Here is a 24,816-nt window from a genome sequence, read left to right on the forward strand (position 1 = left end):
CTTCTCGGCCATGGAGATGATATTACTTTACAGCAGGCCTGCTAATACCCTGGCAATATGACTCTTGCCCCATCTTCTGATCCAGGGCAGACGGCAGAAGACAGCAGAGAAGGCCTTGCACAGAGCTGCAATTGCCTGTCCTCATCATCTTTCCTGGGAGATCAAGACACATGGAGGCTTGAAGTCTCAAAATACTATTTGATTAGTGCCCCTGTGGGATTTTAAAGCATCCCAGGCATTCTGCATTTGTTGGCTTTCTCAGTTTTATAGTTATCTTTGTGCCCAGGGAAAGGATAAACATTTTTAATGCATTTATTCACTCAGAAAACATGTGTTAAGTCTTTACCATGAGCCTAAAGCATCTCTGCTCTGCTAATACAGAGATGAAGAAGGCAGCTTTCTTCTGCTCAAGCTCATGGCTTGGGGGAGAAAGAGAGTTTAATCATTGTTAGATCTTGCAGTAATGATTGCTGTAGCAGGGCTAAGCAGGAGAAGCAATACTAGCATAAAGGAAGCATTAGTCGACTGAGGCTAGAAGAGACAGTGGTCAAGGAGACTTTGAAGAAGAGAAATAATTGCACGAGGTCTTAGGGGTGAGTAGGCATTCTGTGGGACAAGTCTTGGAAGGATGTTCCATGAAAGGGAAGAAAAAGTGGAAAGCCAGGGAGCTATGCACCAGTGTGGCACCCAAGATAAAGGATCTAAATCCCAGGGAGGGAGGGGCAAGGGTGGTCGGGTACGAAGATGGGCAGGAAAGAGCAGTTTTGCAAATCTCTTAATGTACTTCTTGGGTGGCTCAGCAATAAACAATCTGCCATTCACCAAGGCAGGAGACACGGGTTAGATCCCTGGGTTGAGAAGAGCCCCCCAAGTAGGAAATGGCAACCCACTCCAGTATTCTTGCCTGGGAAATCCCATGGACAGAGGAGTCTGGTGGGCTACAGTCCATGGGACTGCAAAAGAGTCAGACATAGCTTGGCCACCAAATAGCAACAACAACAGCGTAATGTCTTTGGACCTTAGTTTCCAAAGGTGTTCTGGAAAGCCACTCCAACTCATTTTCACTAGTGATGTTGCCTGCTGCACATCTAACTGTGTACCCATGGCTCATGCCACGAGCTTCAAAGCCTTCATAAGTGCCTCTGAAGATTTCCCGCACCCTACGTTGCTTGTCCCTGATGGTGCAGTGGTTAAGACTCTGTGCTTCCAGTGCAGGCGGTTCAGGTTCAAATCTTGGTCAGAGAACTAAGATCCCACGTGCTGCCTGGGATAAATAAATAAAAGGAATTGTGGTGGATTCTCAAGCAGAGAATACTTTGTGTCCAGAGACCTGGAACAGAATGCTGGCCAAGTCTGCAGGGATGGAAGGGTGAAACGACAGGGCACTGGAAACCTACCAGTCATGACAGATGATACCCAGACCATTCTCATCTGTTTGGGGAGCTCAGAGGCTAGGTGGGACCCTCTAATTGGCACACTAGGCCTGGGGGGGTTTCTCCCTTGCTCATCTGTAACATTTAGGGACCCGCTGACAGACCTACGTGTCATTAGTGCACATTACTCTGGTTCACCTGCTCCAGCAAAGATGAAAATGCCTGAGGGACCCCAAGACTGAACCATGAAATGTCATTAACGGAATCACAGCCCTCACAACTCCCAGGACTAATTATAGAGCAAGGAGTGGCTGGGGCCAGACCCCTTCGATATAAAAAGATTTTATGAAAGGCAAAAAGGGAGGCAACACTAATTCTCACCCTATTATATTGCTTTCAATTATTTACAGTCATAGGCACTGGTGGTGACCAAATATAGAGCCTGGAATCCAGTGAGGTCACAGGGTGTTCTGGAAACCAGTGATGTAGCCCTGGCATCTGGGGAGCCCATGAGGCAATGTTTCAGCTGCCCCAACATTCCTCACCTCCCATTGTTCCAGGCTCTCTCTTGGCTTCCCCGGTCCCCTGGCCAAAGTCAAGAGCACAGATCCCTAGTGAGAATTCTAAGCTTCATTCCGCATCCAGGGCTAGCAAATATCTTTCTTCCATTCAGTCTTTTTAAATTAATTAATTAACTTTTGGCTGCGCTGGGTCTTCGCTGTTAGCACGGGCTTTTTTTCAGTTGCGGCGAATGAGTGCTTCTCGTTGCAATGGCTTCTCTTGTTGCAGAGCATGGGCTCTGGGGGGCTGGCTCAGCCACTGTAGCTCGTGGACTTAGCTGCCCTGAGACATGTGGAATCCTCCTGGACCTGCATTGACAGGTGGATCCTTAACCACGGGACCGCCGGAGAAGTCACATTCAGGTTTTTATCCTCTTGCCCTTGGCAGTGACAGCATAGAGTCCTAACCACTGGACCACCAGGGAATTTGCTCCATTCAATGAATAAGGCATTCACATTCATTCTCTTAACTCAGTATGATGAGAATGAACATGAGGACTCCAAAGGCAGTACCGACGAGCTTTTCCTCACCTGGGTATCATCTCCCCACCAAGAAGCCCTTGAGCAAAAGCTCTGTAGCAACAAAGGTCCACGTATTCCTCCATATCTCCCAGGCTCCCCGGTGTTGGGTTGATGCCTTGGACAACTGGCTTCTGGCTGATGAAATGTGGGCAGTGATATGAGCCACTTGAGACTGACCCTTAGAAACGTCCGACAAATCCTCTCGCTCCCACTTCCATAGAAGATATCTTTTTTTTTTTTTTTTTTGCTTTTCTTACTTTTTTTTTGTGTGTGTGTGTGTGCTTTACATGTCACATGTACCAGATGGAGTAGCTACAAGATGGAGAAGCCTTTTGACCCACCAGTTATCAGACTGTGACATAAGTGAGAAATAAATGTTCTTAAGAGTGATAAGCCTCAGATGACAGGCTTGGCTGATGTAGCAGTTAGCACCATTTTTTCTAAACTCTTAAAGCCCAGGCATTAGGCACAGAGATGTTCATTTCTCACAAAGAGAAAAAAATCCAGTGCATTAAATAAATCTATCTTTTCCATGATCATATGATTCACGCTTTAGAATAACCCTTGATCTGCGCGTTGGAGGACAAAAGTGTTAGTCGCTGACTCTTTACGACCCCAAGGACTGTAGCCCACCAGGCTCCTCTGACCATGGGATTCTCCAGACAAGAACACTGGAGTGGATAGCCAATCCTTTCTGCAGGGGATCTTGCTGACCCAGCGATCAAACCTGGGGGCATATTCTTCTAAGACACCAGGGAAGCCCCAGTTATAGTGAATAAGTCCTTGGAGAAGGGCAGACCCTGTGTCACCGACTTGGAGCTGGAGCAGTTTTACTCTCCCAGGAATAGATGGAAGGAGCCTTTCCCGGGACAGACTCCAACAGGCTTCCTTGACCCTGTGTAATCAGGATTGGGGAATGAAGTCACAACAAACTGGGGAGATGATTTATTTTATTTATTTGGCTGCATCGGATCTTAGTCATGGCACATTCAGAACTTCCCTGGTGGTCCAGTGGTTAAGAATCTGCTTGCCAGTGCAGGGGATGCTGAGCTGATCCCTGGTTGGGGAAATAAGATTTCTCATGGTATGGGGCAACTAAGCCCATGCCCTGAAATTATTGAGCCCGTGCACTCTGGAGAGACAATTAAAAGCACACACACACATACACACACCGTTTCCCATGTGGAATAGTCTCACCATGTGCGTCCATCACTGGGGGGTTATCTGACAGAGGAAATTGATTGGTATCTGCAGGAATCTCGGTTGCAATGGGTCCTAGATTGTTTCCATACTTCTCAGTGGTCCAGGACCTAGTTTGTGAAGGACCTGACCATCTTTTTAAGCCATGACAGGTGTTTCTTCTAGAAATTCTTCTATTTTTCCTTACCTCCCCCTCCCTTCTTTCCATCTCAGCCTCTGGCTCTAGTCTCTGAGCTCAGATCTCTGACATCTTTCCTGGCATATGGTCCTGTGCTCTCAAGGAAAGGGCACCTTCGATATTTTAGAAAACAGGACTCTCGGCTTTCAGACTGTCATGACACCCACTTTAAGTAATCAGAGAGGTCTGATCTGAGAGGAGCCCAGCTGGGGAAGCTTAAGGGTCTCCTAGACTCAGGAATTGCGTGTTTGTTTTTTTTTTTTAACCAGCTCAGTCACTGAGGCAGACAGTCACAAACAGAAGGCAACTGCAGAGTCCATGTGGCCCTGCAAAGCGCCACATCAGGAGCTGCTGAAGCCCAGGGATTGCACTGAAGGAGATGCACAGAGGAGGCATCACTTCTCTGCCACACCCCCTCATCATATCAGCTCCCCTCTAAGCATGCAGCCATCTCATTCACCCCTCCCCTCTCCAGGGTATGGCAATGACTTTCTTTGTTTGCTTCTTCTTATCCTCCAGCTCATCCTACTTGCTGCTCACAGAACCCCCTCCCCAAACATATCAATGGTCATATCACTCTTCTGCTCAGAAGCTTCCCATGATCCCCTATTGCCTGTTAACAAGACCAGAAGCGGGCATTTAAAGGCTCCAAAATCCATACCCACTCTACCCTTCCAAGCCCATTCTTCCCTACTGTCCCTCCCAGACTTTTAGACTGCCCATGTCAGCTTCACCCAAAGCCTACCCACCACCTCCTGAGAGGCCACCATGGCCCTCTGTGACCAGGAAAATTCTGCCCACCTTTCAAACTCTCCCTGTTTGGCAACTTCGATGCTCCTGGTGGCCCCCATGCATATATGGTCCTTCCCAGTCTCAGACACCACAGCTCTGTGAACCTCCCACCTACGTTCAACCTGTTCTACCCTGTACAATGGTTATTGCAGAGTTGTTGTTTTTCTCTCCACAGTTAGAGAGTGAGATCTTTGTGAGCAGGGGGTCTCACATGATTCCTGATGGCTTCCTACGTAGTGCATGTCTTCCCCTTGGCAAGGTGGTTTTTCAATAAATATGCATAGCATTGAATGGAATAAAAGGCAAGTGAATCAGCCTGGCCTTAATATTCAACCAGGCTTTTATCCAAAGTGAGAATTAAGAGTTGCCTGGACTTTCTTGAAATGTGACCAGATAAATTTTTCAAGATCAGCTTTTCTTGGAAAAATACAGCGGAAGCGAGGGCAAATCACCAGAAAAATAAACAGTGGCCACCTAATTTTTTAGATCTTAGCTGGGGATTTGTCCATCTGTACAAAGCTCTGGCACCACACCTTTTGAAAGCACAAATCGCAGAGCTGATGGGTTCAGAGGTCTCACAGAAAGTGAGCCTCACCTTTTACCAAATGTTTTCTGCCTCCTTCCGCTAATCGGGAATCTGCGCTAGAAAGCGACACCCGGTGTGTGTCACTGAGTGTCACCTGCTCCCAGGCTTGCTGGTGCCTCCCAGACCCTTTGATCCTCTGCTCCCATTGTCTCTGGTAACCAATCCTTCCCATTTTGTATTTCCTCTCCCCAGATCACCTGATACTTCCAAGCAACCAGGTGTTTCTTTCAGAAGCCAAAAGTTGATAACCTGGGCTCAAGGATCTCACCCCCACCCTCAGCCCATGTTCCTTGCAGTGGAAGACTCGGGGCAAAGGTTCTTTTCACAGAGAGCTGGATGCCCACTCTCCCTTTCAAACTCATTCATGAGTAAACTAAAGAGAACACCAGAAATGCTTAGAGCTTAGAGTTTAGAGCCACAGAAGCACCACTGGTTTGAGTAAATAACTATATGGGATATTTATTTCAAGGTAACATCTTACTCGATGTGTAAATGTTTGGTTAAAAAGAAAACAGAATGAAGTAAGTCAGAGAAAAGCAAATATCGTACATTAACAAACATATACGGAATCTAGAAAGATGGTACTGTGGAACTTCAGTTTGGTGCAGTCGTGTCCGACTCTTTGTGACCCCACGGACTGCAGCACGCCAGGCTTCCCTGTCCATCCCCATCTCCCAGAGCTCGCTCAGACTCATGAGCCTATAGCAGGGCAGCGATGGCCCCACTGACAGAGAGAAGACTGCGGACTCAGTGGGGGACGGCAGGGGGGACGAGCTGAGAGAGCAGCACGGAAACACGTGCATTTACCATGTGTGAAACAGGTAGCCTGTGGGAATTTGCTGCATGATGCAGGGAGCTCAAATCAGGCGCCCTGTGACAATCTAGAGGGATGGGATGGGGTGGGAGGCAGGAGGGAGGTTCAGGAGGGAGGGGACATACGTACACCTATGTCTGATTCATGTTGAGGCATGGCAGAAACTGACATAATATTATAAAGCAATTATCCTCCAATTAAAAGCAAAGAAATTTATTTATTTTTTTTTTTACATTTGAATCAGTTCTAATGAGGTGGATGAAACCGGAGCCTAATATACAGAGTGAAGTAAGCCAGAAAGAAAAACACCAATACAGTATACTAACGCATATATATGGAATTTAGAAAGAAGGTTACGATAACCCTGTATGCGAGATAGCAAAAGAGACACAGATGTTTTTGAACAGTCTTCTGGACTCTGTGGGAGAGGGTGAGGGCTGGATGATATGGGAGAATGGCCTTGAAACATGTAAAATATCATATGTGAAATGGATCGCCAGTCCAGGTTTGATGCATGCTACAGGGTGCTCGGGGCTGGTGCACTAGGATGACCCAGAGGGATGGGATGGGGAGGGAGGTGGGAGAGGGGTCAGGATGGGGAACATGTGTACACTCATGGCAGATTCAAGTCAATGTATGGCAAAACCAATACAATATTGTAAAGTAAAATTAATTAATTAAAAAATAATAAATAAATAAATAATTTTCATTCACTTAAAAATGAGAAAATAATCTAAAAAATAAATTAAATATGATCTAAATATTAAAAAATAAAAATAAAAAATTTTTAAAAAGAATTTAAGACAGACACCCACAGAAGAAAGGCCATGTGAAGACACAAGGAGATGACTGCCACCTATAAGAAGAGAGACCTCAATAGAAATCAGCCCGCCTGTTTCCACACCATAAGAAAATAAATTTATGTTGTTTAAGCAAAAAAAAATGGAGTACAATGAGTTCTGTTCTTTGTAGATGGCACTTGAGTAAGTATCTTCACAGCTTGATTGTAAACTTTTGGGACAAAAACTATGTCTTCTATATCTTTTGGGTCCCACACTATGTCCAGCTCCAAACTGAAAACAGAAGCGCACGTGCCTTGTTGACTTGCTGTCTCTTTAATTGCTCCTAGAGGAGACATTTTTTGGATGATACACATCACTGACATTTTCCACTAATTAGAAGAGCCAATTTAAAATAGTTGCTCAGTGTTTTGTTAGTCCTCATGGAAGCTGAGTGAAGAAGTAGCGATGACCGTCCTTCTCTCAGTACCCAGTCACTCAGTTGCGCCTGACTGTTTTGCAATCCTATGGACTATAGACGGCCAGGCTCCTCTGTCCATGGAATTTCCTAAACAAGAATACTGGAGTGGGTTGCCATTCCCTACTTTAGGGGATCTTCCACCCAGGGATCAAACCCATGTCTCTTGCGTCTCCTGCATTAGCAGGCAGATTCTTACCACTAGCGCGCCCTGGGAAGCCCCTGTCATCGACTAGACCTTTTGGAATCAAGCCCAGAGGGTTTGGGTGATTTTTCAGATGTCTCCCAAGAAATCAAAGATAAAACCCCTCAGTTAGGGAAGAAAAGAGTCACAAGAACAGAGTAAGTCCACTGAATACAGTCAATATGCTAGAGGTTTTTAGAAGGAAACATCCTCATTGCCTGAATTCATCTTGATGCCAACGGTGTCCCCTATGTCTAGGGAGAAACAGGTATAAGAAAATCCCATAACACTGGAGTATTTTAGGCCATTTGTTTTGCTTAAAGGGACAAACCATAATCACCTCTTCCCAAAATTGGTCCATGAAGCTGTATGGAGGAGGAACAGGAGAGAAGAAGGCTGGGGTTGGCCTTGTCCTCCCGACTTGCACTTGACATTCAGCTAAACCTCTCCTCCTCCAGATTTCCAGGACACAGAGGGTCTCCCTCCAGCAGAGGCCATGCCTGCCTTCCTTCAAACACACATCAATGGTGAGGAGCTGTGAAGTCATGTCAGCAGACAATACCCTGTTTAGACATCTTGGACAGAGATTGGGGACCTGCTCTGGGCCAATGTCCCTACCCTGAGACAGACACTGCATTTGCACACAGGTTTCAGGTTTCCTCTAAAACTCCAAGATTCTGGTCAAACTATGTGCATGGCCAGAGTGGACATACGCACAAGTGCATCCACTTGTCTGGATGGCCCTGGTGGTACACCCTGAGACTCAAAGGCAAGAATGCTCCCGTGACTTTAAATTCATGGGCTAATTCTACTGCTGTTTGTTGTTTAATCACTAAGTCATGTTCAACTCTTTTGCAACGCCATGGACTATAACCCTCCAGGGTCCTCTGTCCATGGGATTTCCCAGGCAAGAATACTGGAGAAGGTTGCCAATTCCTTCTCCAGGGGGCTCTTCCTGACCCAGGGATATAACCTGCATCTTCTGCATAGCAGGTGGATTCTTTACTGTTGAGCCACCAGGGAAGCCCTGGCTAATTCTATGCATCTTTGTAATTTGTGTTACAATCTTCTTAGATCATGAGCATTCCCATTTTAAAACATTGTCAGAGGTTTTTCACACTTGTAGACAATAAAGCTGCCTGGCGGTGCAATAGCAATCCCTCTTTCCCAAGAAGGGAAGAGGGCTTGATTTCCCCCCAATAAATCCAATAAGTTTTATAACATGAGATTTTCTCCAAATTTGGAAGAAGCAAAGAATTTGCGGCCAGAAAACCTTAAGGGGGTGGGGGTGGGGAGCAGTTGTTTATGAACTGTGGGAGTTTGCATGAATTACTCAACCTCCCCAAGTTTCAGTTTCTTCATTTGAAAAATAAGAACCTGATACCTGCTTCACACGGGTATAAGGATGATGCGGGGTAATGTATGCAATAAGTGCTCTGCAAATGGTTACTAACGATACAAATGCACCTTCCTATTGTCTTGTTCCCAGTGCTCCTGCCTGGCTGCATCTACTTAACCCACTCTCCAAGATCTAGAATCAGATTTCAGCCGTATGGAATCCTCCCCAGGCAGCAGATGGGCTTACAAGTCTCTTGGTCTCTTCGTGTAATTAACAGCCAAGACGTCAAAAGCTTGCATTGTTTACAGGGAAGATGTTTCTTGCTCTTCTCTTGCTGTTCCCACGCCATACCATCTGAACCCGCCACCTTTTCGTTTGTTCAGTGAGATTCTTTAACTTTGCAGGATCCCGTGTGTACAGACTTCATTCAACTGTCTCATCTCACTCTCAACGGCTACTTCCTATGAGTTGCGTTCAAGGCCAGAGTGCCTCTCTGCCCTGTAACTTCCAGGGGAAACATGAATCAAATCGCCATTCCATTCCCCCCCACAAATGATCACTACACTTGTGTCTTCTGCCGTTGCTGTTGTTCACTCGCTGAGTCGTGTCTGACTCTGTGACACTATGGACTGTAGCCCACCATCCCCTCGTCTATGGGATTCTCCAGGCAAGAGTACTGGAGTGGGCTGCCATTCCCTTCTCCAGGGGATCTTCCCCACCCAGGGATCAGACTCAGATCTCCTGCATTACAGGTGGATTCCTTATCCTCTGAGCTACCAGGGAAGCCCTATGTTTAACACAGGTTTTCAAGATGCTCTCCCAATGTTTGTTGTCTTCTAATTTCCCCCGAAGCTTGTGGCTTGTGTAGCCACACTACTGAGACACCCATATAACCATGGGGACTCCAGCAGGAGCGAAGGCAGAGGGGGTCACAGTGATGGGCTACCGAGAGTGGAGAGAGAGGAACAGAAACCAAAGTTCAGCATTCCTGTGGTCCCCACCTTGCAGGGAATTTCTGTTTCCAGAGCTTTATTTAGGTACAAACAAATCACATTCCCTTGTATTAATATTTGTACAGCACTTTGTTTTTAGAGCAGTTTGACTTACAGGATGGTGTTCACCCTTCACAAAAATTTCTCTGCACAATAGACGGGGTGGGGGTGGGGTATACTATTATCCTTATTGAACAGAATGGGGAACTGAGAAAGACAGAGAGCGTATGGTTAGCCAGAGGGTCTCCAGAGAAGCGGTGCAGAAGCAAGGCAGGAGACTTTGCCTCCAGCCTTTTTACCTTCTTGATTTTTGTAAATCTTTGTTAAATTTTGGCTGCGTTATGCAGCATGTGGAATCTTAGTTCCCAGACCAGGGATCGAACCCATACCCCCTTGCAGTGGAAGGATAGAGCCTTAACCACTGGACCACCAGGGAATTCCTTACCTTCTTGATTTTTGCCATGTAATATTTCCCCCTATACTACTGCTCTCTCTACACAGACACTTACATACACTATATACACAAAATATATGTATTTGTCTCTCTCTCTCTCTCTCTCTCTCTCTATATATATATATATATATATATATATATATATATATATACACACACAGCAAGTTGTTTTCATTTAGTTGTTAGTCATGTCTGACTCTTTGAGACCCCATGGACTCTGCAACCCCATGGACTGTAGCCCGCCAGGCTCTTCTGTCCATGGGATTTCCCAGACAAGAATATTGGAGTGGGTTGCCATTTCCTCCTCCAGGGGATCCTCCTGACCCAGGAATGGAACCCACGTCTCCTGCGTCTCTGTCTCCTGCATTAGCAGGCAGCTTCTTTACCACTGAGCCATAGGGAAGCCTATATATATATATATATATATATATATATATATATATATATATATATATATATACATACACACACACACACCCAAATACATACACACACACACAAGATTTTCTTTAGAAAATCCTGCTAGGCCAAAAACTGCCTTTGCAATTTCTGCTCTATTTGGACCATGTTTATCTCTACACATGGCATAGGATAAAAATGATAATAGCTAGCCAGCTTTTCTGAGTGCTTACAAACATGATAGCTAATACCCACAGTCTTCCCACGAGGCAGGCCCCATGGACGCTCTCTGAAGCTAAAACAGCCTGCCCGGGATCATACAATGCATATGCGGAAGGACAGGAATCCATGCCCAGCTTTCTCTGACTCCAGAAGCCACGTGCGTGGCCTCTGGAACTTGTCTGACCCAGTGCTCTGATTGCACCTGTCATCCCCTGGGGGCTCACCAGGCTCAGCCTCTTGAGGCTGCTGAATCTTCACCATCACATCCCATCCCCACATTGGACTGTGGGCCTGGAGCCCCCTTTCACTCTGACTCCATCTTGCCCTTCCTCAGTTCCAGGTGGCTTTGGTCAAGGTATCCAGAAGGCATGAAATTACATCAGCTCAACTGTCAGCCTTAGCAGGCAGGGTACTAGGGTAGATGAGGGCTTACAGTCACTGCTGACTTCTCTGGGACCAGCACATGGCCTTTGTATGTCCAAGGGCCACCTGCCAGCCTAGAAAGTCTCACGAGAAGCCTCTGACACTCAGGGTGGGATGTTAAAAGGGCATCGGCACTGGGATCCATGGCTGCTTGGCCTGAGGCAGTCATACCCCCAGGACTGCAGGACTCTCTGCCGGGGTGGGGTGGGGGGCCTCCAAGGCCCCAGGACATGATGAATGCATCTTCCCGGGCCAGGTTCTTCAGCAACCATTCCAAAGTGTCCAATTCCCCTTTAGGAAAAGCATCGTGCTGAGTAGAAAGTAGCTCAACTGATTCAGTAAGAAAAGAACAGACGCTAACACAGGGGAAACCACAGACCCAGGAAAAGTTCTGGGTACTTTCATTGCCTGGAGCCTGGACCCTGTGAACCCATCCCTGCCTCCCTCCCTCTCCCAGGGGGGAGGTGTTGCCCCCGCAAAAACCTGCTCAAAAGACCCCTGGGCTTCCCTGGACTGACCTCTGTGACCGTTCTTTCAGTCGCCCTAGGAATTTTTGGCTGGCACTGGTGTCGATTCCTAATCCAGCCCACCTTGCCCTGCAGGAATGTCAGGATCGTCCTGACAAGCTAAGGGACATCCGGAGGTCACTCACTCTGCCATCCCTCTGCAGTGCTGCCCAGAGACAGAGGACTGTTCCCCTAAAAAGGAATTCCCACCCCGAGCTAGATGCTGCAAGTCCTGGTGCTCAGGGCCACGTGGAGAAGAGCTCAGCACCCTCTGCTCAGTGTCTCCTGCAGAGACATACACAAGGGTGGGGAGCAGAGGGGAGTAGGAGGGAACCAGCCCAATGGTCCCCACCCCTGCAGCCTCAGCACGGATACTCTGAGGCTGCCCAGGACTCAGTCACCCTCTGCACGCCCCCCATAGTACCTGGTGGTGATCTGTGAAACACGTTACTGCTCCAAATGCATCCCACTGGTTTTCTGTAGCCACGTAAGAAGTAACTTAAGTAACTTGTGCAAATTCATCTGTACTGACCCCCTACTACCTGGTAGGTGCTGGGGGAGGTGTGTCTCTGCCTTTCCAGAGCCTCCAACCAAAAGCGCCTCCTTCATCGGCTATTTGGAGGGGGGGCACTCCTGTGTTGGGGCTGGCACTCTGCTCCAGGCTGAGGACACGAAGACAACTTAACTGTCAAGGCCAAACTGTCCTGCACACGGGGAAGCTGCCAAGCACCCAGAGCATGTCATCACCCAAGGTCACAGAGACGAGGCAGGAGGCCAGGATGCCAGTGGCTCATTCACAGCCGTGTTGCTCCATCCAAGCTCTCCTGGAGCAGGCTCCTGGCCACAACCAGGATGGGGGAGGGTGTCAATCCATCCGTCAGGGGATCTGAGCTCAGATCTTGACTCTTTCAATCACTTGGGGAATGTTCCACTTTCAGTCACTTAGGGAATGTTCCAGAAGCCAACACTGTCTACCTAAGATTCCTTTACCTCTGCTTTCTCGAGATCCTCTTTCTCCTGGGTGTTTTTTGAGTCAACTGGTGGCCGTAGGGAAACAGGTGGTGCCTGGCAGGCTAAGGATACCGGAGATAAAGAACAATAGGAGAGGCTCTGTGAAGGGATGAGTGTGTGTGTGTGTGTGTGTTTGTGTGTGTGTGTGTGGTGTCTGCAAGCAAGAAGTCACCTAAAAAGCTCTTTTCTAACCAGAAGGTGAAGAAATGCTTCAGGAAAGCAGGTGAAGGGTGAAAACGTACCCTGGTGGTAAAGCTGAGATGTGGATGAGGGTGGTTCCTTCAGGTCGTGTCCTGGCTTCGTCCCCATCTCCAAAGCAAACACACGGAAAATACTCCAACCCTACTCCTGGCTCCGCACAGTAGTCCTGCCCGGGGCCTCTGGACGGCCAGGGCCTTCCATAAAGCAGGAGGAAGAGAAGGAGGTTTCTACTTTCCCCTCCTCACCCCCAAACAGAGAGGTCACCACACCGAGCCTCTCAGGCGCGGTCACCAGGCTGACGTCTCGCAGCTTCCACCGTGGCCGAGGTGAGGACCGTACAGCTCCGCGAACCTGGCGCGGCTCCACCGGCCCCCATTCCGCTCTCTTCCTGCCAATTAACGCATCCTTCCTTCCCCGCAGGTAGGGAAGTGGCGGTGGCTTCTGTCTGGCGCTGGGCCAGCGCAGCTGGGACCCTGAAACCACACTTAGGGGCTCACTGCAGGGATGGATGGAGCGGGGAGGGGGACCCCTCAGAAGAAGAGCGCGAGGGTCTGGATTCCACCCTCCCCTCCTCCTTGAGGGAGGAAAGAGGAGGGAAGACCAGGCTGGGGATGGCAGAGAAATTCAGGGGCTGGTTTAAAGGAAGCAGACTGAGCTGCTTACAGCCTGCGGAGGCTGCCAGCGGCCCCAGATGGCGCGGTACCTGCTGCTCGCGCTGAAAATTGATTTTGGAGGCGGCAAGGGAAGGGAGGGGGGCAAGGAAAGGGGCTATGGAGCAGAGGGTGGGGAGAGGACTTGCCAAATGGAGGGTGGAACTTACAAGCTTTGATGAAGACACGGGCAGACACTCTGGGGGTAGTCCGATGAAGCAAGGATTAGAGAGGAAAGGGGGTCTCCCCTGGGGATCCAGCCTCTGGGTTCTGTCCCATTTCCACCTGGGTGTTCCCACTCCACCCTCCCTCCATCCCTACTTGCCAGTCTCCAAGGACCTCCCTCAGTACTGCCTCTGTGTTGTGGGGAGGGCAGGGGATCTGGCTGTTGTGACCCCCACCCACACTCAGAGGGGACGTGACCTGGAGCTGGGGAGGCTTCCCCTTCAGGCCCCTCGGCCTCCCAGACCTTTCTTGGGCCATGTCACTAACTCTGAACTCAAAATGTCATGTTCTCTTTCTTGGAAAGTGAAAGTCGCTCAGTCATATCCAACTCTTTGTGACCCCCACGGACTATACCGTCCATGGAATTCTCCAGTCCAGAATACTGGAGTGGGTAGCCTTTCCCTTCTCAAAGGGATCTTCCCAACCCAGGGATCGAACCCAGGTCTCCCGCACTGCAGGTGGATTCGTTACCAGCTGAGCCACAACGGAAGCCATCTCTTCCTTGGAGACTCTGCCAAACCTTTGTAGCCTTAGACCCACAGGACTTCTACCTGCCCCCCATCACCCGGCTACTCATTCCTTCCACAAACACTACCTGGCACTCTTGGCTGGCTCTGCGCCAAACACTGGTGACAAAAGACCCCCACCAGATGCATCCTCACTGTGCTCAGAGCCCACAAAGAAACTGGCCCCGATTCACTCCAGATCGTAAGAACATCCGTGGACCCAGGGAGATATAGCAGCTCACAGAAGCGAGGTCCTATCCTGCCGGAAGCTCAGGCAGAAAGTTCCAGGGTGGAGACAGCATCTGAGATGGGACTTGAGGGAGGGCACGGATGGAGGGAGAGGTGAAGTCTGGGGGCCACCAGGACAAGTCACTGCAGGCAGAGGTGACGGACACAAAAGCCTGGAGGTGGGGAGGGGAAGAGCAGGGAGCAGCGCTTCTTGACCTGAGCGGGGACAGGGAGAACAGGACGGCCAGGTCGATGGCTTGAGGGCGGCCACACCCAGCGTCTGCACTCAGGTCTGCAGACAGTGTGGCCCCATGATGTGACCCTGAGGCTCAGGATTAGGGAGGGGTTAGCAGACTAGCTGGGCAGGAATGAAGCCCTGTGATGGTGAGGTGACTGGAGAAGGAATCAGTGGACTTGCACGGAGGAGACAGGCAGCATCTTCTTCATTGTTCAGGAAACATGGAATCCGGGGAGGACAGAGGCTTGCAGGGCAGGTGCCCAAGGGAGAGCGTTCTTGGAAGGCAGCTACCAGGGAAGGCCAAGTGAAAGGAAGGGAGCGTCATTTCAGTGAAACAGGCATCACAGACAGACAGCCCAGCCCCGGGCAGCCAGCCTGGGTCTGCAGCCTTCTGCCATGGACACATTCCTGGCTCCCAGTGATGTCCCCAAACAGCCCAGGAGCAAGCTGGGCACGGCTCCCTGCCTCCACCGTGCTGAGGAGGAAACTGAGGCTTAAAGAGAGGGCCTCCACCCGCCACCTGGATGTTAGAGGTGGAATCAAGGAATGAACTGGGCTCTAGCCCACAGCTCTCTGCTTTCTAGAAGGTATTAGGAGCCATGGCCCAGCATGGAGAATCCCTACTGCTGTGATGGGACTGACATGCCTGCCTTCTCTGAACAACTGTGAGGTCACGGGTGACATGACACCAGGGCCATCCCACCCAGGGTCTGCATATCCCCAAACATTTGGGAAAGCCTGTTTCACTGAAATGATGCTCCCTTCCTTCCCAACCCAGGGATTGAACCCTGGTTCCCCACATTGCAGGGAGACACTTCACCATCTGAGATATCTGGGAAGTGCCCAGCCCTAACCAAACCCTTAAAAGAGGATGCTGAACTTGACATTCTTCTGGCTGGAAAGTGTTTTGTTTTTCTTTTTTTTAAAGATATGATTAAGAATTTCAGCAAAGCCTCTGCCCAGCCCGGGAAGGGCCACTCTCCCTAGAGGCATGTTGCCACTTGCCCCTATCACCTGGGTGCAGGCAGCACATTCTTAGTCTGGCCTAGGGCATCAGCATCACCCCTGACCTGACGAGCTGACTCCCGCCTCTTGGGCTTAGCTGCATCTCGAAAGGGCAGGGCAGGGCAGCTCTGCACATCAGGCTTTCCGTGTGGTCCAGCAGGCCTTGTCCCCATGGTGCAAGACCTAAACCCCTGAGCAGCTGAGTTGCCCAGAGTACCTCACCAGCCAGTCTCCTGGAGACACGCAGAAGCAGCTTGCATCAGGTAGCCCTCATCTATCCACACGTGACAACTGGGCAGGGCCTGGGAACACCATGAGACCAGGGATTAGGGAGACACCCAGGGCCACTGGTTTGGGGAGTTCTCGTCACCACGCTGCCCCTCCTCTAAGGAGCCTGTGACCCCTGGAAGAACCACACTGGCCACAGCCCTCAGAAATAACACCCTCTGAATAAACAGATGCAAATACCTGAGCGAGGGGGAGCAATTCCGCTCCAACCAAGGAGGAAGGCAGGGCACAGAAGCCTGGACTAGAGAACCCCAGAATTGGCCCACGATACCCAGCTTCTCTTTCCTCAATGCTTTCTGCCCTAAGACTCCAGGGAGGCTTCATGCCCTCTCCCTCTTCTGCCCCAACTGCCCGCTGGAGTGAGTATGACCAAGCCACTCACACTAAGCCATGTACAGAGTGCCAGGGAATAACATGGGAGGGGCTGACCTCCACTTAGGTGCACCAGAGCTGGGCGGTACCTCTGGGGAACCAGGGGCCAGGATCCTTCCAAGAGTACGACAGGGCGGGAGGAGTAGAGAGCGAGGTCCTGGGAGGGCTGCTGCTGGCTTGCTGACCGACCTGGACAAAGCACCTTAAGTCTGCGGACCCCCACTTCCTCCTTTGAGAAACGGGCATGATGGTACTGACTTCCCACCGCGGTTGTCAGGATGAAGATAAAATGTATGCCTGCAGCATCACCGCCACGTCTGACAAGTCCTAAGTACATAATGGATATCTGCTCATCCCTTCCTTATTCCTTGACTCAGTTGCTCACAAAATCCCTTCCTGGCGCCTCTCCTTATCCACCTGGTTTCCAAGTCCCAGCCCTTCACATCCACAAAGCTTCCTGTCCAGAGCCGGTCCTTGGCACCCATGCCTTTAGGGAGCCAGCAAGCCCATCTATCTGAGACAGAGTTTCCCGAGGAATGGCTGGAAGGGGATGAGCTCTGAAAAGGGAGTCTGCTCCAACTTCCTCTCATTTAGGTCTCGTCTCTGGGCAGCCAAGAGGCTGTTCGTAGCTTCTTCCAAACACGCTTCCTGCTAAATGTCCCTGGAGCCCTGACACTGGCCTGCCTCTCACTGCAGCCTGGGGAGAGAGAGAGCCCCAGTGGGCAGGGCAGCAGGCCCCCAGGGCATGGTGAGGGCTGGTGACGAAGCCCTCCAAGGGCTGCAGCAGAAGCAGGGCCGGTGGGGGCAAAGGGATCGGATTTAAACTCCAGCTTGGCCACTTGCTTAGCTCTGCACAGGTACAGAAAAAAAATTTTGAGCCTCTCTGTTTTCTTCATTTTAAACTCAGTGATAAATTTATTTATTTTTAATTGGAGGATGCTTGCTTCATAATCTTGTGTCGGTTTCTGCATCCATCAACATGAACCAGCCGTAGGTAGACATATGTCCCCTCCCTCTTGAACCTCTTCCTTCCTCCCACTCCATCCCACCCCTGTATCCTTCTCTCTATGGTCCATTGTTAGGACCTGGGATGACAAGCTCAGGAGACATGAATGAAAGGGTTCTGAGACAAATCTCTGAGATCAGAGGCAGGGATGGCGGTAAAATTGCTTCCGATTCCCTGAAGTGTGGGGATCTGTGGCTGTTATCATGGTGGTTGGTGCCTCATCCTTAGGAGGTTGCAGGAGATTTCCTACAAGTTTTCCTCAGGGGGACCAGCCAGACTACCACACCTGCTTAGTATTTCCTTTAACTCCAGGCTGCAATTCCTCCTTAAGATTAGATCTTCAGGCTCAGATGTTGACCTTGCTGGGAGCACACACTTGGACACTCCTCAACCCTCTTAAGATGACGGTGTCCCAGGACAGTCCCTGCCAAGCAAATGGACAAGCAGTCTTTAGAACTAGTGTGCGTGTGTGCTAAGTTGATTCAGTCAAGTCTGCCTCTTTGCGACCCCATGGACTGTACAGCCCACCAGGCTCCTCTGTGCATGGGATTCTCCAGGCAAGAATACTGGAGTGGGTTGTCGTGCCCTTCTCCAGGGGATCTTCCCGACCCAGGGATCGAACTCTTGTCTCTTACATCTCCTGCACTGGTGGGCAGTTTCTTTAGCACTAGCACCACCTGGGAAGCCTGGCATATATATATCTATGGCTGATTCATTCTGGTGTATGGTAGAGACCAACACAATATTGTAAACCAATTATCCTCCAATTAAAATTAAAAAAAAAAAAACAACTAAAGAAGGATGCTTAGACAGGTGACTTTTTCTCAATATCTCACATTCCCTGTCAGTGCTTGGGGGTGGGTGGACGATCTGCGGTTGAGATCTTTGCAGGATCGCACGAGCAAGCAGCCAGGAGAGGTGGACGCACAGGGCCGGGCAGGAGGCTTCTGGCAGCATTAGCATGCAGGCTGTGTTCTGCAGGAAGCCCAAGGTTCCAAGTGTCAGTGCGCGAGCTGTGGCGCGTCACTTTCGTGCTATTAACAGGCACTTTCCATTTTGGCAGCCTCAGCACATTCCGCTCGCCTTGCACATGAGCACTGCTCTGTCCTCCATTAATAACCACTTCCAAACCCTTCCAGGCCTCACCTGGCCCTGTTCCCTCCTGTGCCCTCCTCACAGGGCAGGGCTAGACTCTGCCTGTGGATCATGATGGAGGTATTTTCCAGCCTGAGAATCAAGCTGCTTCCTGTGGTCTGAAAGGCACAGGCCATGGGGAGATTGCCCTACATGTGGTGGACTTTCAATAAATCTCTTTTAATGAGTCAGTGAATTAAAGGAAGGCATGAATAAGGGCTTCTCTAGGGTGGAAACTGGCTGTTGCTGAAAAGGATGGTGTCAGCTCTCCAGATCAGACTCCTTAGCAGAGGAAGCTGGAGGAGGAAAGGAGGATGGTGGTAGAAAGCCTGCCCTGCTGGTGCTTAGTGGGGAGGATGCCTCTGTCAGCCTGCAGTCAAAGGTCCAGGGGGACTTGCTCTGCGTGCCCGCAGAGGATTCCAGGCATGGCGAGACCTGTTGGGACATTTCAGAGCATGTCAGCCAGAAATACTGAAATCTCCCTCATTCTACATGTTCTTGCCAGTTTCAACACTCCGTCTGGTTCCTCCCTGCTCAAGAATTCTCGTCAATTATGAAGGGAGGTCCTACTCTGTCCCCAATTCGAGTTGCTATCTCACGACCCAGACGCCAGGCTTCCTGAGCTTTTCCATTCCTCCAGTAATGGGGTGTGAGAATCAGGGAAATCCATGAACAAAACTCTTCTTGTTTAATAAAGCCCTGGATTTGTTTCCTAAATTGACTTGCAACTCACAACAAGTCCTTCCCTTGGCTTTCAAAGCCCTCTGTAATCTAACTGCATCACTACTGTCTAACTTCAACGCTCATCTCTCTCCCTGGAAGATTTGACAAGAGCGCATCTTCCCTTCCCACGTCTCAAATGCCTTGACCCCCCGCCTGTTCTCAAGGCCAACATGACCCCCTTGGGACTGACAGGTGAGATCTCACTCAGCCACCTGCTTTTCTGGCAGAAGGTGTCGGTGTCACCCTGTGGCATCCAGTTGGACCAATGGCCAGATATTTTCCATGCAAATACCACCACCAAAAAAACAAAAAGGAGTGAGAGAGGAATCTATGGACAAGAGGGAAATAGCAAAGCCAATTTGGAACCAACTTTGGCCAAGGGAATTGTGCAATCTAGCTCAAATATGATTAAGTCAAATTACTTCCAAAGAGGATGTAAGTATGATGGTCACTTCTTTGGTGGGGGGCTGGTTGGGACTGATTCTCTTTCAGAGAGCCAAGGCCGGATTTGGGTTTTCATGAGCCTGAGGCAACGAAGATATGGGGAGTGGGGATGGGGGGCTCTGGAATGTTTTCCTTTCACAGGGAAAAATTTCAACTAGAGAAGAAAACTCAGTTAAGAACAGCAAATGGAAGATCAGCATTTCCAGGGTAACCTGGGGTTAATGGATGTGGACTCCTATATTCTGAAGCAAAGGATAAACAGAAGAAAAGAAAGACCCTTTCCTGTGGTCAGTCTGGTCTTTTCATAGCGTGAGAACCAATGGAATGGCACCAGGCTTGTATGTGAGGGGACCTGCAGGAACACACAAATGACCCATGTGATGTTACAATTACCTAGGCGACACTGATGCAGTCCAGTCACAGTGAAGGCTCACTATACCACTGGAAACAGTTTCCTTTATTAAACACTCATTGTGGGCCAGGTGGGGGCCTCCCAGCTGGCACTAATGGTAAACAACACACCTATCAATGCAGGAGGTGTAAGAGACACAGGTTGGGAAGATCCCCTAGAGGAGGAAATGGCAGCCCACTCCAGAATTCTTGCCTGGAGACTCCCATGGACAGAGGAGCCTGGCAGGCTGTGGTCCATGGGGTCACATGGACTTGGATATGACTGAAGCTACTTAGCAAGCATGCATGCATGCACATGGGCTTGGTATCAGCTCAAGAACTTAACTTATTGTCCCATAAATGAGATCATCCTCATAACAGTGAGCCAGGTATTATATCCATTTTACAGGTGAAGAAACTGAGGATCGGAGGTGCCAAGTTTGCCTGAGGACAGCCAACTTTTTTTTAAGAGGCAAAGGTAGAATTCAAAACCAAACAAAGCAAAAAACCAACACAGCAGTTTCTGATCCCAAAGCCTCCTGATGCAGTATTTGGGACTACACTGAGACAGGCTCGAAGCCTGAAGCTCCATTCCAGCATGCCATGGGCTTTTATAGAATGGTATATTCCTGGCCACACACGGCGCCTCCTGCAGTGACTGTATCCTCGGTGCGCAATAAGATTGCTCCCTACACCAGGTTCTGCTGAAGCAGACCCTGCCTGGAGAATCTGTGTGCAAATGCTTTAAGGAAGGGCTCCCAGGAGGTACCGAGAAGGGAGTGGAAAAAGCAGGACAGAGGAGAAAAAGCCAAGGGGGGGCTATGATTGCCGGTAGAGCTTCGATTTTCAGTCCAAACCTGCAGCCATCTCTGGTGTGTAAGTTGCAATTTAGAACGCATCCCTCCTGGAGGCCAGGGAGCTACCAGCCCCCCTGAGAGGAGGGCCTGGGACGGGTGGCAAGCTTCTGGGACTTTTCAAAGTGTGCCTTAGTAGCAGCCTCACCAATGGCCCAAAGACAATCCTCTGAAGAGGGCACAGCTTCAGGCCATTTGCAGCAAAGCACTCAAACCGAGGGATGGTCCACAGATAAGAAGTGGTGGCTACAGTCGAGGTCAGTGAACTTCAGAGCCTGGATTGAAAGTCTCGCGTGGAGCACTGGAGTGAAGGAGTCAGCTGTGGGGCAGGACAGTGAGTCTCAGTGCAGCTCAATGCAGGACATCTGTCTATACCCGCAGGAAGCCAACCACCATCGCCAAGGCTGGTACACAGTATTGGTCAGAGGCTATCTGGTGGGCACAGGAGAGGTCCAGTACTGCGTGCTATAGCTTATTTGTGAGTCTGGGCGTGGGTGAGGCCCCCATCCTCAATATCCAGAGTCCACTACAGAAGGATGGAGGAGGAAGTGCTTGGCACAGGGCTGTTCCATCGACTTGGAAGGGGTAAAGAGAGCCAAACTTTGATAGTAGAAATCACGATTTGATGACTCAGTCACTAACTGACTCTTTGGAGGCCTAAAATGCCTTCAGAAATCCATAGATGACATGTCCTAACGGAATCCTGAGCTTGAGCAACGGCCCATCCTTCATTCCAAGGGGGAGCAGACTGTTTTTCTCACTGGTCCAGGGATCGCGCTGTTCTCACGGGGACAAGGATGGGCCAGGAACAGGGTGGCAGCCTTGCAGAGGAGGTAAGGAGAGGTCTATATCCTCAGCCAACCCCACATACTCTCTGCTCTTAAGAGACAAGGAGCTGGGAACAGGGGCAGGCAGGTGGCTCCCGTGAACAGGGAGAGGATGGGCAGAAGTTAGACCTGGACAAAGGCAGGTAGGGAGAGTCTGTAACCCAGAGAGAGGAGAAGGGAGGATTCCTGGGGTGGTGGGGGGCAGATTACAAGCCCTCTGAATGAGGGCCAATCTGCCCCCTCTACCTGACAGCTTTAGCTCCCAGCAGGGGCCTGGCAGCTCAACAGCCGCCGTGGGCCCCCATCCTGACATGATTAGTCTACATCAGCGCCTCCTTCCTCCAGGACCAAGACTGGGAAACGCCCTGAACAAAGACGCTTGTGCCCAGTCTCAGTTCTGCCAAAGTTACAGCAGGTCCACCTGGTGCTTTATCCTCCACCCTCCCGATCTCTTTCCTGAAACGCATCCTCTCAGAGTCAGCTTTGCTGTCTCTCCCTCCTCATCTCCCAAGTGATAGAGTGGAAAGAATACAGGATGCATTCTCCAAGAGTCTCTGTTCCAGCACCAGTCTTTCCACCTGCCGGCCATGTGAGAGCCAGTCCTTCCTCCTCCCCACCCTCCGCTACCTGCATCCTGTTCTCCACCACCTGGACCTCATGGCCGTCTACCCAGGATCCCCTGGCCAAGCTGTGTGCACACTTCCTGCCCCATCCCCCACCCTTTCCATCCAGGCTACATGCTCTCAGCCACCTACAACAGCCCCAACAGGATCCATCAGAAAGTTCTGGTCCTGAGCCAAAATCTGACCAGCAATACAGTTGTTATTGTTGTTGTTGTTTGTCTTGAGCTTTAGTCTCAGATCCCTGCCCCAGTCTGCAATCCCTTGATGAATGAGCCTGAGTGAGACAGAATGGGCCCTGGAGTACATGCCTGAGTATGAATGAATGAATACCAAACAGGTTAGAATTGTTAGTGAATCCATCAGAGAGGGGTGAAGAGCCGGGGAAAGAATGATGGCAAAGGGTATGTGTTCTAACTGTAGTGGATGAACAGAAAATTCATATGGTAAGGTCCACGAATATTCATTGGAAGGACTGATGCTGAGGTTGAAGTTCCAATACTTTGGCCACATGACATGAAGAGCTAACTCACCGGAAAAGACCCTGACGCTGGGAAGGATTGGGGGCAGGAGGAGAAGAGGATGACAGAGGATGAGATGGTTGGGTGGCATCACCGACTCAAGAGTTTGAGCAAGCTCCAGGAGACAGTGAAGGACAGGGAAGCCTGGCATGCTGCAGTCCTTGGGGTGGCAAAGAGTCAGACATACCTGAGCAGCTGAACAACAATAGCAGCTCTCTGGGGAAAAGAAATACTATGATGATAAGTCCAATGAAAGCCTTTGCAATTCACACCGACTTGTAAAATGAAAGCACCATCCTTCTCAGTAAAACTTACTACTGATTCATCTCCACGGTCCAAACAAAGAATTTTAGTTGTCAGGAAATTCTAACCTGGACTGTGAGTGATGACTGTGTGAATGGCCATTCTCTGTTAGCTTAATCTGGCTTTTAAATAATAACGGTGAGAGAACTAGGGGGCAAGTTTTGGTATCAACATTGCAATGGGGAAAAGTGTCTTTCGAAAAATTTAGCAGATCTAGGTCACTGGCTCATCTCCCTTCCAAAATACAAGCAGGCTGCTCACGGATAAGAGCTGAACGGGTGACAGATGAGTCCCCTTGGTCCTTGTCCCTTGCTGTGCCCTGTATATGGGACTCACGGGGAAGGAGGCAAGATGGGGCATTGGGTGTAATAGAACACAAATGCAGCACGAACACACAGAGCGATGTCTGCACATCACAGTCAAACACTGAGCACAGGGGAATTCCCTGGTGGACCAGTGGCTAGGACTCCGAGTTTTCACTGCGGAGGGCCTGGGTTCAATCCCTGGCCAGGAAACTAACATCCCATAAGCTGTGCCCCTCCAAAATAAAATAAATTTTAAAAACCACTAAGCAGAAATAAGGTTTTACAAAGTGGTGCAGGGCCAACTCATTCACATGGATGAATCCCCCTGATCTACATCAGTTTATCCTCTGAATGCACAAAGAACATTAAGGGTGTCCAGCATTCAATAAAACTCTGCATTTGCTCTCTCGAATCCCTGCCTCCCAGGGTGGATGCCTCCTTGTTCTTGATCCATGACCAGGCCATTGGTCACGTCATCAAAACTGTTCATTCAAAAGGGCACTCATTAAGCATAAAACACACAAGTGACAAACCTTCTATTTTAATTCAAAATATACAAGTGTGTTTATTGTACAACTTTTACATGAAGGACCCAGGTCATAGGCCTGGGGATAGAGATCTGAAGATGACCACACCAACCTTTCTTTTTTGTTGTTTTTTGCAAAAACCAAACTCTTAATGCCTTCTCAACAATTTCCAGTTTCAATTTGCTCAAATTATTAATAGAAGAAGAGTTTACATGCATGAAGAATCTGATTCCAGAAACCTAGATTTTTATAACGTTGGTTTCACTTTTATATTTGGCTTATTCACATCTGATTGCCATCAACTTTTTGGGTAACGCACCTGTATTGAGACATTTCAGAGCATCCAACTTCATTTTCACAGACCTGCTGGTTCTTTTCATATTCTTATGTAAAGAGAATTCAAATTAGTTGGGGCTACCCAGGTGGTTCCCAAAGGAGGCTGGCAGGCCAGAGTTCATGGGGTCACAAAGAGTCAGATATGACTGAGCACACACACACAATTAGATTAATTCAATGTAAAAACAAGTACAACCTCCTGAGCCAGTGTGATAGCAAGCATGACTGACACTTAGTGGGCGAGCTGTTTACCTGGAGGCAGCAGAGGTGTGCAGGTGTGTGGGAAAGTAGCCCGCGGTCC

This window comes from Ovis aries, chromosome 3, assembly GCF_016772045.2.
Source record: "Ovis aries strain OAR_USU_Benz2616 breed Rambouillet chromosome 3, ARS-UI_Ramb_v3.0, whole genome shotgun sequence".
NCBI lineage: Eukaryota > Metazoa > Chordata > Mammalia > Artiodactyla > Bovidae > Ovis > Ovis aries.